The sequence below is a fragment of the Haematobia irritans genome, chromosome 5 (genome assembly GCF_050003625.1).
Source record: "Haematobia irritans isolate KBUSLIRL chromosome 5, ASM5000362v1, whole genome shotgun sequence".
Lineage (NCBI taxonomy): Eukaryota > Metazoa > Arthropoda > Insecta > Diptera > Muscidae > Haematobia > Haematobia irritans.
In genome coordinates this window covers 68,807,714-68,823,583 of record NC_134401.1, presented here as the reverse complement: position 1 = coordinate 68,823,583, position 15,870 = coordinate 68,807,714, and the positions used below count along the sequence as shown (strand labels likewise).

General features: G+C 31.4%; 1 protein-coding gene and 2 long non-coding RNA genes across 3 annotated transcripts in view; 2 read left to right on the top strand and 1 right to left on the bottom strand.

The window, feature by feature from the left end:
* Positions 1-1,105: 1,105 nt before the first annotated feature.
* Positions 1,106-2,428, bottom strand: LOC142240261 (uncharacterized). The gene is made up of 4 exons (XR_012723210.1): positions 2,327-2,428; positions 2,157-2,262; positions 1,377-2,091; positions 1,106-1,319 (listed from the first exon to the last, which is right to left on the bottom strand). It is a non-coding gene; the product is annotated as an uncharacterized LOC142240261 (long non-coding RNA).
* A 7,031-nt stretch (positions 2,429-9,459) lies between these two features.
* LOC142241799 (uncharacterized) lies at positions 9,460-10,205 on the top strand. The gene is made up of 2 exons (XR_012723814.1): positions 9,460-9,643; positions 9,709-10,205. It is a non-coding gene; the product is annotated as an uncharacterized LOC142241799 (long non-coding RNA).
* A 3,128-nt stretch (positions 10,206-13,333) lies between these two features.
* LOC142237895 (protein pangolin, isoforms A/H/I/S-like) overlaps positions 13,334-15,870 on the top strand; it is a 191,284-nt gene continuing 188,747 nt past the window's right edge. The window contains exon 1 of the mRNA XM_075309351.1: positions 13,334-13,467. The gene's annotated coding sequence lies outside the window, so the exon portion shown is untranslated. The remainder of the gene's footprint in view (positions 13,468-15,870) is intronic.

The window sequence follows — 15,870 nt, the reverse complement described above, 5'->3', positions numbered from 1 at the left end:
GTCGGAAAAGCGCCGTCACTATTGAGAAGTTGTACCACGCCAAGTTACTACAAAAAGGTTTCGCATGAGTGCAATTATTAGGTGCCTTTATAGATCAATTTAGAACGACGCCAATAAGAGACCCTCCAAACAATCAGAAAAAGCACATTTTAAGATAGTGGTAAAAGAATCATTGTGGTCGAGTAAAACACGTTTGTTTAGATATTTAATAATTTGATTAATTATTTACAAATTCTTAAAAATATAACATTTATACCACTATCACATCACATTTAACATAATTTTTTGCATTAATGATGAGGTAGAGTTACAAGTAGCGAGTTACATGTTGCAGCGTCTATCAGCCAGTGTTTTTATTCGATGGAGGAGCGTGTCTGTAAAATATTTGAAAAACAATCACTTTATTCCATTTGGAAAATCAAAAATTGTTCACCAATATACCTTTCACAATTTTAAGCGTAAAATCTATGTTTTCAGAACTTTATTTTCGTTTTTATTTAAATAAAATATAACAAGCTGGTTGCGCTTGGCGTTTCACAAAAAATAAAATGGCTATTGTAAAAGTAGTGATGGCAAAATACATGTATGAAGTACATTTTGTACTTTATGATATGCTGCCCCCCATCACAGTAGGATGGTTGTAGTGACATTTACGAGTCTGTGGTAGCGATGAAGATGAAATGGAACTTTGAAATGCTGGCAGGGATGTTTTAGCATTATTAATGTTTGCTAATTACGAATCCTTCTCTCATTAGATGCGTGCGAGATATACATAAGCTTTCCAAATCTCACTACAAACAACTTTACTGCATGCCTCAGTTCCTGCGATGGGACATAGAATTTAGAGAATACCTGCCAACATTTTTGGAATTTGACGACACTTCTGAGAATCCCCACTACGTCGAAAACAATCATATACGACATCAAAAACTCGTCGGAAAAGCGCCGTCACTATTGAGAAGTTGTACCACGCCAAGTTACTACAAAAATGTTTCGCATGAGTGCAATTATTAGGTGCCTTTATAGATCAATTTAGAACGACGCCAATAAGGGACCCTCCAAACAATCAGAAAAAGTGCATTTTAAGATAGTTGTAAAAGAATCATTGTGGTCGAGTAAAACACGTTTGTTTAGATATTTATTAATTTGATTAAACATTTACAAATTCTTAAAAATATAACATTTATACCACTATCACATTACATTTAACATAATTTTTGGCATTAATGATGATGTTGAGTTACAAGTAGCGAGTTACATGTTGCTGCGTCTATCAACCAGTGTTTTTATTCCATGGAGGCAGCGTGTTTGTAAAATATCTGAAAAAAAATCACTTTATTCCATTTGGAAAATCACCAAATTGTTCACCAATATACCTTTCACAATTTTAAGCGTATAATCTATGTTTTCAGAACTTTATTTTCGTTTTTATTTAATTAAAATATAACAAGCTGGTTGCGCTTGGCGTTTCACAAAAAAATGGCTTTTTTAACAGTAGGGATGGCAAATTACTTGCATGTACTTTTTGATGTACCTTTTCATGATGGTTGAAGTGACATTTACGAGTCTGTGGTAACGATGAGGTTGAAATGGAACTTTGAAATGTTGGCAGGGATAATGCACTACAATACCAATTGATAAATAATAATCTTATTAAACATATCAACAAATAAGAACAAAAAAAAAAACAAACAACAAAACTTTAAATATCTTAAACATTATTAGTAAACACTTTTGCATTGATAATTCGATTTCCTTCCTTTTGGTGTCATAAAACAGCATTAAAATTTATTAACATGCGGGCAATTTGAAATTAGGAACGTACTGGACCGCGTGTTAGAATTGATGTCCAGCAGAAGGAATTTACAAAATATCCATTTTAAACTGATAATAGCATATGAATTAAACTGACGATGTGATGCACATTTTCATCCAGAAGTGGTTGATTTCAACAATTTGTTGTTTTTAACAATTTTAATTGGTTGCACTTGTAACGTTTCTGGAAACTTTTTCTTGTCGATAAGCCACTCATTTTTCGTTGGTCAGCTTCTTAATGTTTGCAAGAATGTAGAATACAAAGATTTTAGTTTTCTGCAAAGAGATTTAAATTTAGTGACTTCTCTAAAGTGTTGATTTAATTTTTCATATTGACGTACCAATTATTATAAACTATTTGAAGCAGTTTCAGTTAATTGTCCACCATTTTTTCATCGGTCAGCTTTTTAATGTTTTCAAGAACGTAGAATCCATAATTTTAGTTTTCTGCAAAGAGATATACATTTAGTGACTTCCTTAAAGTTTTACTTCATTTTTTATTTTCACTTACCTATTTTTATAAACTATTTGGTTATTTGTCTAAAATTTTCCATTTTTTTATTTCTTGCAATTGACCACGAACTTCGTTGCACAAATAAGTATTGAAAACCACATCCAGCGTTGCCAATTTAGCTTTTTTCCCGCTAGATTTGGCTTTTTTTAAGACGTTTAGCGGGAAAAAATGCATTTAGCTTTTAGCTTTTTTTCTGGCTTTTTTTTCATGACTCTTTTAGCTATTTTTGGCTTTTTTTATTTTCGACATGTTCCTATTGAAATATGGATAAAACTTCGTTTTTATCTAAGCCTTGCTGCCAGAATAAGGTTTTCCACATATTTCAATTCCTTATATAAACTGTCAGTAAATTATTAGGAATATTAGCATTTGACTCGTTTATCCTTTTTATGTTATTATAATATTCTACACTTATTATGATATTACTAAATTAAAATAGTAGATGTGAATTGCTGTGTACATTGAAAAAATATTGTGGTGAGGCCAAAGATTTCATTTCCTTAAAATACGAACGCGAATTTTGGTTATAATAGCATTTGTGAATTTCTCTTATATAAACTGTTTTCCTTGTCCAATAGCCGATAAATTCTTTTTGACCTTATAGTTAAGTGAATCAACTTAAAAATGGGTATCTTTTCATGAAAGAAGGCTAGGGTCAATTCTAAAAAATTCTTAAAATTAATGAAATAGTCTTTAAATTTGTGGAGTTTTTGTATCTTGACCACAAACCAAAATAGCGTTCAAAAATAGAAGAGGTTTTTCAACATTTTATTTTAAAAACGTATACATAGAATAATTTCTACTTAAAGGTGGGTACTATGTTTGTTGGCACGAAAAAAATTCACTTAACCATTCTTTCGCGTTGAAATATGCGAGTGTTGACAATACATTTCGAACGAAGAAAACAGCTATTTAGGAGCTATTCCGCGTTTATTTCTCCGCAATTTAATTGACAACATCGCCAAATGTCATACTATTTTTACTTATACATACGCAGCAGCTGATTGTTTACATACACGCATTCATGATAATTGTTTTGAAAAGTGTTTTTCTACCAGTTTTTGGATTGTTTTGCAAAAAAATCTCATACAGCACTGCACACTAATAATTGTTAAGAATAAAGCTCCAGCCGGTGTCTTACCACATTCTGCAACAGCTTTTACAACATGTGGTACATTGTCTTTTTCAGCTTTTCCAAATGGATACCGTCAATTTGTAACGCACATCAAAAAAACATATAATTCCGGTGTTATGCAATCTTTTACATCATCCGCAGCAATGGGTTCATAATTCGTTCAGCAACAAACTTAATTCGTTGGTGTCCACAATATCTACATAATCGCATTGCATTAACAGTGGACAAGAGTGTACTTATGCACATGCTGTTGCCGCCTCACTAGCAATTTCAACTCCAGTGGTCACCACCACAGTTCCCACAAAGGATAATAACGCCATTTCATTTGCCAATGTTGTTACATCGGGGGGAACAACCAACTTAAGCCCATAACTCAAGTTCAAGGGTAGTTCCTAAGCCAAAGTCACTGTTCCCGACTTATTTTTCGTCACAAAGGGATGTTAGTGTTCTATACCAGACTCTTCGTTGACTGAAATTAATACATTGAGAAGCAATTGGCTGGTTTACTGAAGGATGTTATACTCTCCCAATGTATAAGTTCCAATAACTATTTCAGTCACGTTATGAAATTCAACCAGTGTTTTGAATTGATAAAATGCAAGAATGCCGCTATCGTTTCATTCCAGTATATCGCAATCATTTTGGGCAAATGATGAATACAAGAAAAATAAAAATTATTTAATTATTTGCTATAAACATTTATTTTGGATATAACTTTGTTCAGAAAAATTTACTAATTTTATATTAAAAAGTATAAGACCACCCAATTACCTATACCCCGGTATATAAAAATAAGACAAGTTCGATTATAATTTTATTATGATTTTTTATTAATTTGTACATTTATACACTAATTAAAGACCCTAGAACACAATGTTTTCTTTTCTGGATTATCAGCTTTCTTTCATTAATATTGTTATATTTAAGAATTTTTAATTATCATTTCTCATGTTGTTTCCATTAAAAATTAAAATTGCATTAACATTTCTTTTGTTCAGTTCTCATTCATTTACGCCTCTTACACACAAAAAACGAGCTCGCTTAACAAATAGAAAAGGGAGCAATTACGAGGAGCGGTAAAATAATAAAAAAAAATACAATTCATTTCTTTGTAAAAAATGGGTGTTGAATGTAGAAGCACTGGGTTTACAGAGATAAGACGAAATCGTTTTTAAGCATATTTTAAAAAAGAAATCTTCATCGATTACATCTGCAGTATTATGACAATTAACTTCTTCTACTTCTTCGTGTTCTGTGCAAACATTATGTTGCATAACATTAGTCAATTCTAAATTAGCAGGGGATGATGATAAATGGTGGCCTGGTTGTATCTCTACAATATGACGCTGATGGAATGCTATTGTTGCTGATGGCTGAAGCGATGATGGTACTGTTGTAATAGGCGGAGTTTCCAACGGGCATCGGTCGCCGATTGGAAACTCCTAGAAGACATTCCTTAGGGGTAAAATTTCACCCAGCCACTTCTTCGCCAGCAAAATCCAATTTAACATCACCTGGTAAACATTCCTCCACATCAACTTCATTCTCTGCCGTATTTATACGGTTCAATGTCATTGTAATATCTGGACCAGACTTAAGTCCCACGGTAGCTCCTGCTAAAGCCATTGTAATGGTGCACGGATGAAAAAGACTGTTTTTCATATGTTTGGCTATAAACATTATATGTTTGGAACACAATTTTTTAAACACAATATTTTTGAGTGCAAGCATATAATGTTCATAAACTAGCATAACATGTTTGGGACATATATGTTAATATGTTAGAACATATTATGTTTGGGACATAAAATGTTTGTAAATATAATATGCTTGGATGCAAACATATAATAATTTAAAAATAGCCTATAAACATATATGTGTTTAGTAGCTTGGAGCGCTATTTAACAGGGAGCGATATTGAATTAAGTTGGTGGTTGTTGCTTGTTATTACACAATTAAAATTTTATTTTTCCTTGGGCAATTGATCAGCTACTTCTTTGATCCTTACAAACTGTGTGGTCCGCTGTTCGAATCCCCGTCCGGCAAAAGGTAAAATTAAAATAAAAAAAATCATACAATTGGATAATTTCTTCTACAATGTTTGTATTACAGAAAAAGGTGCTAAGAACTAAAAAATCTCGTGGAAGTGAGAAAGATGTGGGGGAATATACAATTGGGCAGAAACAAAATTTTGAGCATTCGGGTCGAAAACCTATGTTGTTAGCACCTATATTACCTGTTTATTTTCATAATTCATTATGATTGTAAATATATAAATAAATAAATAAATAAAATTTTGAGCACAATATTGTTTGGGAGAATTTTTTTAAGCATATAATATTGTTGGGTGCAAAATGCTTCCAAACATATTATATGTTCACATAATAACATATTGTTTTTTGGAAGACAACATTATTGAATTTTGATGCAAAAATACAAAATGTTTGGAACTTAGACTACCCAAACATATATTGTTTAGACCAATATGCTTTCAAACATATTATATATTGGAAGAGATCAAACATATAAATGTTTGGGCAATACCCAAAAATGTATATGATTGAAGCAAAATATGTTTGGGAGTATATGTTACAGAAGCGATTTTTTGTGAGCGTGTGGGAACAACAACATTCGATCCAGCTGCTGGTGATACTATTGTGGATGATTGTGAAACCACCATTGCATTAGTATTGCATTTGTATTACTAACGGCAGCAACAGTCGATATTGCATTTGAAGAATTAGTAATAGTGGCTAATGTTGGAGTATTTGCTGCCACCCCAATGGGACCACTCACTACTTGGGCGGCCGTTGTATTTGGTTGTTGCAATACAATATTTGCGGTCACAGCCACTGTGGTCGTGGCAGGTGTTGTGGGTGCTATGTTGGAGTTGTTCACTGTAGCTGATGTAGTCAGGGATGTGAGGGCAGATGCTACTGTGGCAGAAACGGCTACAGAACCAGAAGCTGTTATATATGTTATATACATATAGCACTCCGTTATTTTTATTTCGTCAATCGAATTGCATTTTTAAATAACAACGCGAACCACTTTTGTATTCTAATTTAACACAAATCATTTGAATAAATCAATTATTTCTTAAATTACAAATGGCGCCATGTTTTGAAACTAACTAATCTCAACATATGGAAGGATTTAAAGCCGACCTAATTAGGGACTATGCACTTTATGTCAGTTTTTCAACTCGAAAAAAAACAAAGTACCATAAATGAAAAAATATTTCGGTAGTTTTTCGCATTTTTGGTTTTGTATGGGATTTCGCTTCGGAAACCGAACATAGTACCTACCTTAAAGTCGAGTCTGAATTTGGAAATTTAAGTTGTCGTTAGCACGTTTTTAAAGCACTGTGATAGCTCATGAAGAAAAAGCTGAAAAAAAACGAATATTTAAATTCAAATTTGACTCGGAATCAATACCAAAATCATTAGTGTACAAAATCTTTGGAACCGAACATAGAAATAATTAAGGAAATAAAGTTTTGAATGTGGTATTATTTTTTTTTAACATCAAAAAACGCAATGAAAAAATTCGTAGTGATAGGATCAAAACAAATCTGCTATATATTAATGGAATAGATTTACATTTACGAAAATTGGACAACAATAGGTTTGTATGGGAATTTTTCGAATAAAAGTTATTCAATATAAACTTGAAAGACAGTTAGAATGGGTTTTATTCTCTTGGGTAAAATTAGGAGAAGTGTACACGTTCACGAATTTATCATTAATTCAGTTAAAACGAAATATATTGATATTTTCTAATGCTGTTTTATGTGACATTATGCAATATATCGCACATTGGACTTGTTGATGATTAACCAGCTGGCAATTGCAAGTTTACTTCCAGTAAAAATTTGTGATAGTAATCAAAATGTATGTATGACTTAAATTTTCTTACAGTCTCACAGAAATTGAATTAAAATGAATACAATTAAAATAATATGCATTTTAAGTGAAATAAAGCCTTTAAGTTTGTTAAATTTCAATCAAAAATGTGACTTTTGATACAAAAAATTTTAGCCTTTTTTCTAGCTATTTTTTAAAATTTTTTAGCTTGTTTTGGCTAGTTTTTTGGACAAATCTAGCGGTTTTTTGTGAAACAACGCTGACCACATCCCAATATACACAGGATGAGCGTTTTTCAAATGCAACAATTTTTCAGTTTGAGGGTAAATATAATTTTCAACATAAATTCAACTTGACCTGAAATAGCTATATCTTCAATACATCTTCAAATTGTTTGCGAATTACTTCCAATTTGCCAAAATGTTGACGAAATCTTTGAAAAGGTGTTGAAGATAGTATGAGAAAACTTTAACAAAACACTACCCTAAAATGCAACGAAAAAAACATGTGGTTTTCAATACTTATTTGTGCAACGAAGTTCGTGGTCAATTGCAAGAAATAAAAGAAATGGAAAATTTTAGACAAATAACCAAATAAATAGTTTATAAAAATAGGTAAGTGAAAATAAAAAAAAATTAAATAAAACTTTAAGGAAGTCACTAAATGTATATCTCTTTGCAGAAAAATATAATTATGGATTCTACGTTCTTGAAAACATTAAAAAGCTGACCGATGAAAAAATGGTGGACAATTAACTGGAACTGCTTCGAATAGTTTATAATAATTGGTACGTCAATATGAAAAATTAAATCAACACTTTAGAGAAGTCACTAAATTTAAATCTCTTTGCAGAAAACTAAAATCTTTGGATGCTACATTCTTGCAAACATTAAGAAGCTGACCAATGAAAAATGAGTGACTTATCGACAATAAAAAGTTTCCAGAAACATTACAAGTGCAACCAATTAAAATTGTTAAAAACAACAAATTGTTGAAATCATCAACTTCTGGATGAAAATGTGCATCACATCGTCAGTTTAATTCATATGCTATTATCAGTTTAAAATGGATATTTTGTGAATTCCTTCTGCTGGAAATCAATTCTAACACGCGGCCCAGTAAGTTCCTAATTTCAAATTGCCCGCATGTTAATAAATTTTAATGTTGTTTTATGACACCAAAAGGAAGGAAATCGAATTATCAATGCAAAAGTGTTTACTAATAATGTTTAAGATATTAAAAGTTTTGTTGTTTGTTTTTTTTTTTTGTTCTTATATGTTGATATGTTAATAAGGTTATTATTTATCAATTGGTATTGTAGTGTAGTGTATTATTATATATTTTATTTTGATGAAAATGAATAAATTATACAAAATTCATAGAATTTTGGCTTTGACTTTCAATTTGAAGTGGGGATATCATTCATACAAATTTAGGTTGAAAAGTATTTGCAACGATGTTAATTTTGAATTTGACACGCATCGAAAATTGTTTGACAAATTATTGAGTAGCGATGCATTTCAATTTGAGGATAACACTTGAGATATTATTGCTAATGTGTTGAATTTCATTGTTGAGTTTAATGTCTGTTTTTTGTTGAGATCGCGATTTTCTCAACAATTTCTCAACTTGAATATTACCCTAATCCTTTGAAAAAATGTTTGAAAAATTGTTGAAATTTAGCATTTTTCAAACGTTTGTGTTTATTGGGATGGTTTTTTCGTTGCATTTTAGGGTAGTGTTTTGTCAAAGTTTTCTCATATTATCTTCAACACCTTTTCAAAGAGTTCGTCAACATGTTGGCAAATTGGAAGTAATTCACAAACAATTTGAAGATGTATTGAAGATAAGCTATTTCAAGTCAAGTTGAATTTATGTTGAAAATTATATTTACTCTCAAACTGAAAAGTTGTTGCATTTGAAAAATGCTCATCTTGTGTTTATTGGGACAAAATGTTGACGAAATCTTTGAAAAGATGTTGAAGATAATATGAGAAAACTTTGACAAAACACTACCCTAAAATGCAACGAAAAAACCATGTGGTTTTCAATACTTATTTGTGCAACGAAGTTCGTGGTCAATTGCAAGAAATTAAAAAAATTGAAAATTTTAGACAAATAACCAAATAGTTTATAAAAATAGGTAAGTGAAAATAAAAAATGAAATAAAACTTTAAGGAAATCACTAAATGTATATCTCTTTGCAGAAAACTAAAATTATGGATTCTACGTTCTTGAAAACATTAAAAAGCTGACCGATGAAAAAATGGTGGACAATTAACTGGAACTGCTTCAAATAGTTTATAATAATTGGTACGTCAATATGAAAAATTAAATCGACACTTTAGAGAAGTCACTAAATTTAAATCTCTTTGCAGAAAACTAAGATCTTTGGATGCTACATTCTTGCAAACATTAAGAAGCTGACCAATGAAAAATGAGGGGCTTATCGACAAGAAAAAGTTTCCAGAAACATTACAAGTGCAACCAATTAAAATTGTTAAAAACAACAAATTGTTGAAATCAACAACTTCTGGATGAAAATGTGCATCACATCGTCAGTTTAATTCATATGCTATTAACAGTTTAAAATTGATATTTTGTGAATTCCTTCTGCTGGAAATCAATTCTAACACGCGGTCCAGTACGTTCCTAATTTCAAATTGCCCGCATGTTAATAAATTTTAATGCTGTTTTATGACACCAAAAGGAAGGAAATCGAATTATCAATGCAAAAGTGTTTACTAATGATGTTTAAGATATTTAAAGTTTTGTTGTTTGTTTCTTTTTTGTTCTTATTTGTTGATATGTTTAATAAGATTATTATTTATCAATTGGTATTGTAGTGTATTATTTAGAGTAGTGTATTGTTATATATTTTATTTTGATGAAAATGAATTATACAAAATTCATAGAAAAATTTTTCGCACCTCTAGCGAAAAATTCCATTCCCATAAGAAATGCATTGCTATTTATGCTAACGGGATTTTCGGTAGCGTTCAATTTCGTAAGCTGGTACGCACCTCTAATGAAAATAAAAGGGTTGTCAAAAGCATATTTTGGCAGCAAACATTTAATTTATTACAATCATTGTGTGCGTAAAAGTTTTAAAAGGTCTGTAAATAATAAACAATTTATTTGAGGAATATTTGGAACATATATTAGCAATTTTTTAAAGCGATTAGCTGGTTTAAAATTTGTGTACACAGCCCTGTTTTTTTTTTGTTGTAGACTTAAATAAATTTTTGCTACCGAAAATTTCGCTAGAGGTGCTTACCGGCCTTTAGGATAGAGGTGCATAGGTTAGGTTAGGTTATGTGGCAGCCCGATGTATCAGGCTCACTTAGACTATTCAGTCCATTGTGATACCACAGTGATGAACTTCTCTCTTATCATTGAGTGCTGCCCGATTCCATGTTAAACTCAATGACAAGGAATCGGGCAGCACTCAATGATAAGAGAGAAGTTCATCACTGTGGTATCACAATGGACTGAATAGTCTAAGTGAGCCTGATACATCGGGCTGCCACATAACCTAACCTAACCTATGCACCTCTATCCTAAAGGCCGGTAAGCACCTCTAGCGAAATTTTCGGTAGCAAAAATTTATTTAAGTCTACAAAAAAAAAAAAAAAAAAAAAACAGGGCTGTGTACACAAATTTTAAACCAGCTAATCGCTTTAAAAAATTGCTAATATATGTTCCAAATATTCCTCAAATAAATTGTTTATTATTTACAGACCTTTTAAAACTTTTACGCAGAGGTGCATACCGGGCGGTATTACGTACAGAAAATTTCAAGCAATTCTTATATCGATGTGAAAATGCTTTGTTTTTGATCTAATTTGTGAGAACACTAGTTCTAGGTTTTCAATGTTTATTATTTTCTTCGCTCTTATAGAAATTTGGCGCATTACTCATTTCTGTTTCAATTTAAACACAACAAATACAATACAAATTGTTCGTGCATTCTGTCGAAACTGTTAATATCTTCATTGGAATTGATTTCCACTGAATTTTCCGGTAAAAGGTAAGTACTATGTTCGCTTTTCGTGTTGAAATTTTCGTGGTTACTTTATTAAAACAGTTCAATATAATGCCGACAAACTCAATTGATGCGTAGTTTCTTGTTCCACTAGATTTCGGCAAGACTTTACAGGAATAAGTTTGTTTTCATTTATAATTTTGGTTATTTAAGGAAAAGTAATCGCGAAAATAAAGTGGTTTTCAACTCGAAAACCGAACATAGTATCTACCCAAAGGTTGGTATTAAGTTCGAGTTTAAGGTGAGTACTATGTTAGAGTTTTTCACCAAAACACTAAATTAAAAGTACAAAAATATATATGAAGACCCACCTTTAAGGTGAGTATTAAGTTCGAGTTTAGCCGCTAAAATCGCCATTTTTTCACGATTACTTTTCTTTAATAATACTTTTTAAGGAATACAAACTTTGTGAAAACTTGCTTTGGGCTATTCCCCATCAAGTTATAATAAAATATGCAACAAATATGTATAATTTTATGCCTTTTTTTACTGATTTAGTTTTCACTTTAAGGCCGGTATGCACCTCTAGCGAAATTTTCGGTAGCAAAAATGTATTTAAGTCTACAACAAAAAAACAGGGCTGTGTAAACAAATTTTAAACCAGCAAATCGCTTTTAAAAATTGTTAATATATGTTCCAAATATTCCTCAAATACATTGTTTATTATTTACAGATATTTTAAAACTTTTACGCACACAATGATTGTAATAAATTAAATGTTTGCTGCCAAAATATGCTTTTGACAACCCTGTTATTTTCATTAGAGGTGCGTACCAGCTTACGAAATTGAACGCTACCGAAAATTTCGTTAGCATAAATAGCAATGCATTTCTTATGGGAATGAAATTTTTCGCTAGAGGTGCATACCGGCCTTTAGTGAAAAAACTCGAACTTAGTACTCACCTTTAGATGCTAAAATCGCCATTTTTCACAATTATTTTTCTTTAATAATCCATTTTAAAGAATATAAACTTTATGAACATTTGATTTGGTCTATTCCCCATCAATTTGTGTTAAAATTTGCATCAAAGAGGTTTAATTTTATACTCTTACTGATTTATGTTTGATTGAACGCTACCGAAAAATTCGTTAGCATAATAGCAATGCATTTCTTATGGGAATGAAATTTTTCGCTAGAGGTGCATACCGGCCTTTTGCGCTCGCGTTAATTATTTAGACATAGGTTGCATATATGTGAATTTCTAGTTTCCATGGTAACTGTCAAACTAAAACATCTCAACCCGGTGTGAACGGTGAAATGTTTTGGAAAAACGAATAAGGAAAACGAGTCGGTGGGAACATAGCATTACTTCAGAATACTTATCAATTTTCAAAGAAAAATATTTATTAAAAACACAATGTTTTGGGTCTCACAAGGCTTCTTGCCAGCATTTTCTCGAATCACAAAGTTACAAAAACATTTCAATGGGAGAAACGATTTTTTTAAATTCCTCTTGTTTCTGTTTCATTTTTGATATACCATGTGAGTAAATTATTAAAGTGAAAATTACAGAACATATGTACTGGTTTTTAGCTTCAAAACTAAACATAATACTTATTGCTGGAAATCACAAAGTGTTGGTAACCAACCAATCGACTGCTTCTGCTGGGAGTGTATTAGTACCTTTACATTTTCTATCAGGGGTTTTTAATTGTTTCATTACCAAGTGTTTCCATATCCTTCTCATTGCTAACAATTCGTCTGTAATTATTGCTACGCTTGTTATTCGCGTTGCTTGAACATATGTGAAAACATTCCGAAGAAAGTACACAAACAACACACGCTTCATAAGTTCTTTCAAACATTTGTATTTAAATATATGATATTTTTGCGCTAATAGTTCGGTGGAATTACTATATACTAATGCAAATTGTTCGCTTGGCATAGTGTTGTATCCATTGGAACTCCTCGTGTTTTATAGTGCCTGCGTTCATTCAAATTACTCGTCAAGATGTCCGTAGAAGTGAATTTGTGTAAATCTGTGCTATTTTCGTTATAAATGGGTATCTATATAAAATGATACGATTTCTACTTGGTGGATGAAGACATATAATACCATTTCCTAAAATATTAACATATTCAACGGTGAAAGTATGTATTTCATTCATTTGCGTATTTAGAATATTGATTTGTCTATAAAACAGGAATATATGTAGCCGAACTTCTATCTCATGTGTGTTGAAGAAATTGTAACATTTGAAAAGTGATGAATAAAGAACAAATAGGAGAAAAGTATTACGTACAGAAAATTTCAAGCAATTCTTATATCGATGTGAAAATGCTTTGTTTTTGATCTAATTTGTGATAACACTAGTTCTAGGGTTTCAATGTTTATTATTTTCTTCGCTCTTATAGAAATTTGGCGCATTACTCATTTCTGTTTCAATTTAAACATCTACAAAACAAATTGTTCGTGCATTCTGTCGAAACTGTTAATAGCTTCATTGGAGTTGATTTCCACTGAATTTGCCGGTAAAGGTTGGTATTAAGTTCGAGTTTAGATGCTAAAATCGCCATTTTTCACAATTACTTTTCTTTAATAATCCATTTTAAAGAATATAAACTTTATAAACATTTGATTTGGTCTATTCCCCATCAAGTTGTGTTAAAATTTGCATCAAAGAGGTTTAATTTTATACTCTTACTGATTTATATTTGATTTTAGCGGCTAAGCTCGAACTTAGAACTCAACTTAATACACAAAATTTTCATAATTCTAATCGAGTGCTCCTTCACATTCAGTGTCCACATTTGTTAAGAATTCATGATTGGAAAAAGCAATATACTGAATATCATATTGTTGGTTACACTAAACTGCAGTTACAACTAATCTAAATTTTTAAAATTCATTGCAATTATTGTATTAGGTTTAGTGCCGAGGGGTCGTGTTTAAAAGTTCACTGAGAAAAATCAGACACAGCTTATGAAACTGATTAGTTGCGTAAAATTAAATATTTTAATTATTGTCCTTTATTTGTTTGAAATGCACTTCTATGTTAAAAGTACATTACCGGACTATGGAAAATTTAAATATCGAAATTTGTATGGAAAGAATAATGACACTTAGGTTAGGTTATGTGGCAGCCCGATGTATCAGGTTCACTTAGACCATTCAGTCCATTGTGATACCACAGTGGTGAACTTCTCTCTTATCACTGAGTGCTGCCCGATTCCATGTTAACCTCAATGACAAGGGACCTCCTTTTTATAGCCGAGTCCGAACGGCGTTCCACATTCCAGTGAAACCACTTTGAAACCCTCAGAAATGTCACCAGCATAACTGAGGTGGGATAATCCACCGCTGAAAAACTTTTTGGTGTTCGGTCGTAGCAGGAATCGAACCCACGACCTTGTGTATGCAAGGCAGGCATGCTAACCATTGCACCACGGTGGTGACACTTGATGACAATCAAATTAATGTCTAACCAAATGCCTCATATGACTATTTTTCTCGAAGGCCGTATGCTCCCTACTTTCATCGTCTTCGTTTTTCGTTAGTGTACCTGGTAAGTCATCATTGAGCGTAACATCACCCGTTGATTTTTACGAAAACTATGAAGATGTTGCAGGACAAAGAATAGTTGTTTCTGTGCCGATTTAGTTCTATTACTGTATATGTCATACTGCTTACGGTGTAACAATCTCTTGCTTCGTTATATTACCTTTTTTATTAAAATTTATTTAATCGACATATTTTGACTATTTCTAACTGCTCATTTAAAAAAAAAATATATTTAAAAAAATAAAAATAGCTTAAATACATTACGATATACACTCCAGAATATTTGGGTTATAAATGGGTTATGATTGTTTTATAAAATCGCACAGTTCAGTCCCCCTTCCAGCCCTTTCTGTTGCTCGGAAACTTATTAGGTCAATAAATTGTATTCGTATAACAACTTTACTTTCATATTTTTTATATTGGATGAATAAAAAGAGAAAGATTCAGCTTAAATTGTTGTAACTATGTAATGATGATTATGGAAAGTTTTGGCAAATGCAGCTCTAATTACGATGAAATAAAATTTACAAACAATCACAAAAACTGTGTACAAATTTTTCATGCTAAAGAGTTCCAAGCATTTTAGAACATAGATAATTCTATTATGCTTTCTTAAAACTTGTTTGGTTGGAGAAAACATTGAAAACATAGTTCTTTTCCAACCAAGCATTTTAAGTAATATTCTGGTTTTTGTTCTATGATAGAATATTAAAATAAATTCAACCCGATCTTCTTGAGGTCTTTGTCATCTTCTCAGCAAAGCTACGTCCCGTAAATTTCGATAAAAGAAAATTTAATTTTAGTTAATTTTTTACCTTTTTCGCTCTACTGTTCGATTTTACGTTAAAAAATCAGTTTTTTTTTAATGTTTATGAAATAGACAAATGTTTAATAAATTTTTATATGAATTGCAGTCATCTTTCTGCAAATAAAAATCTTTCCCTCAAAAACACTCCCTCCACCAATTTTGCGTACTTTTTAAAATAATTAAA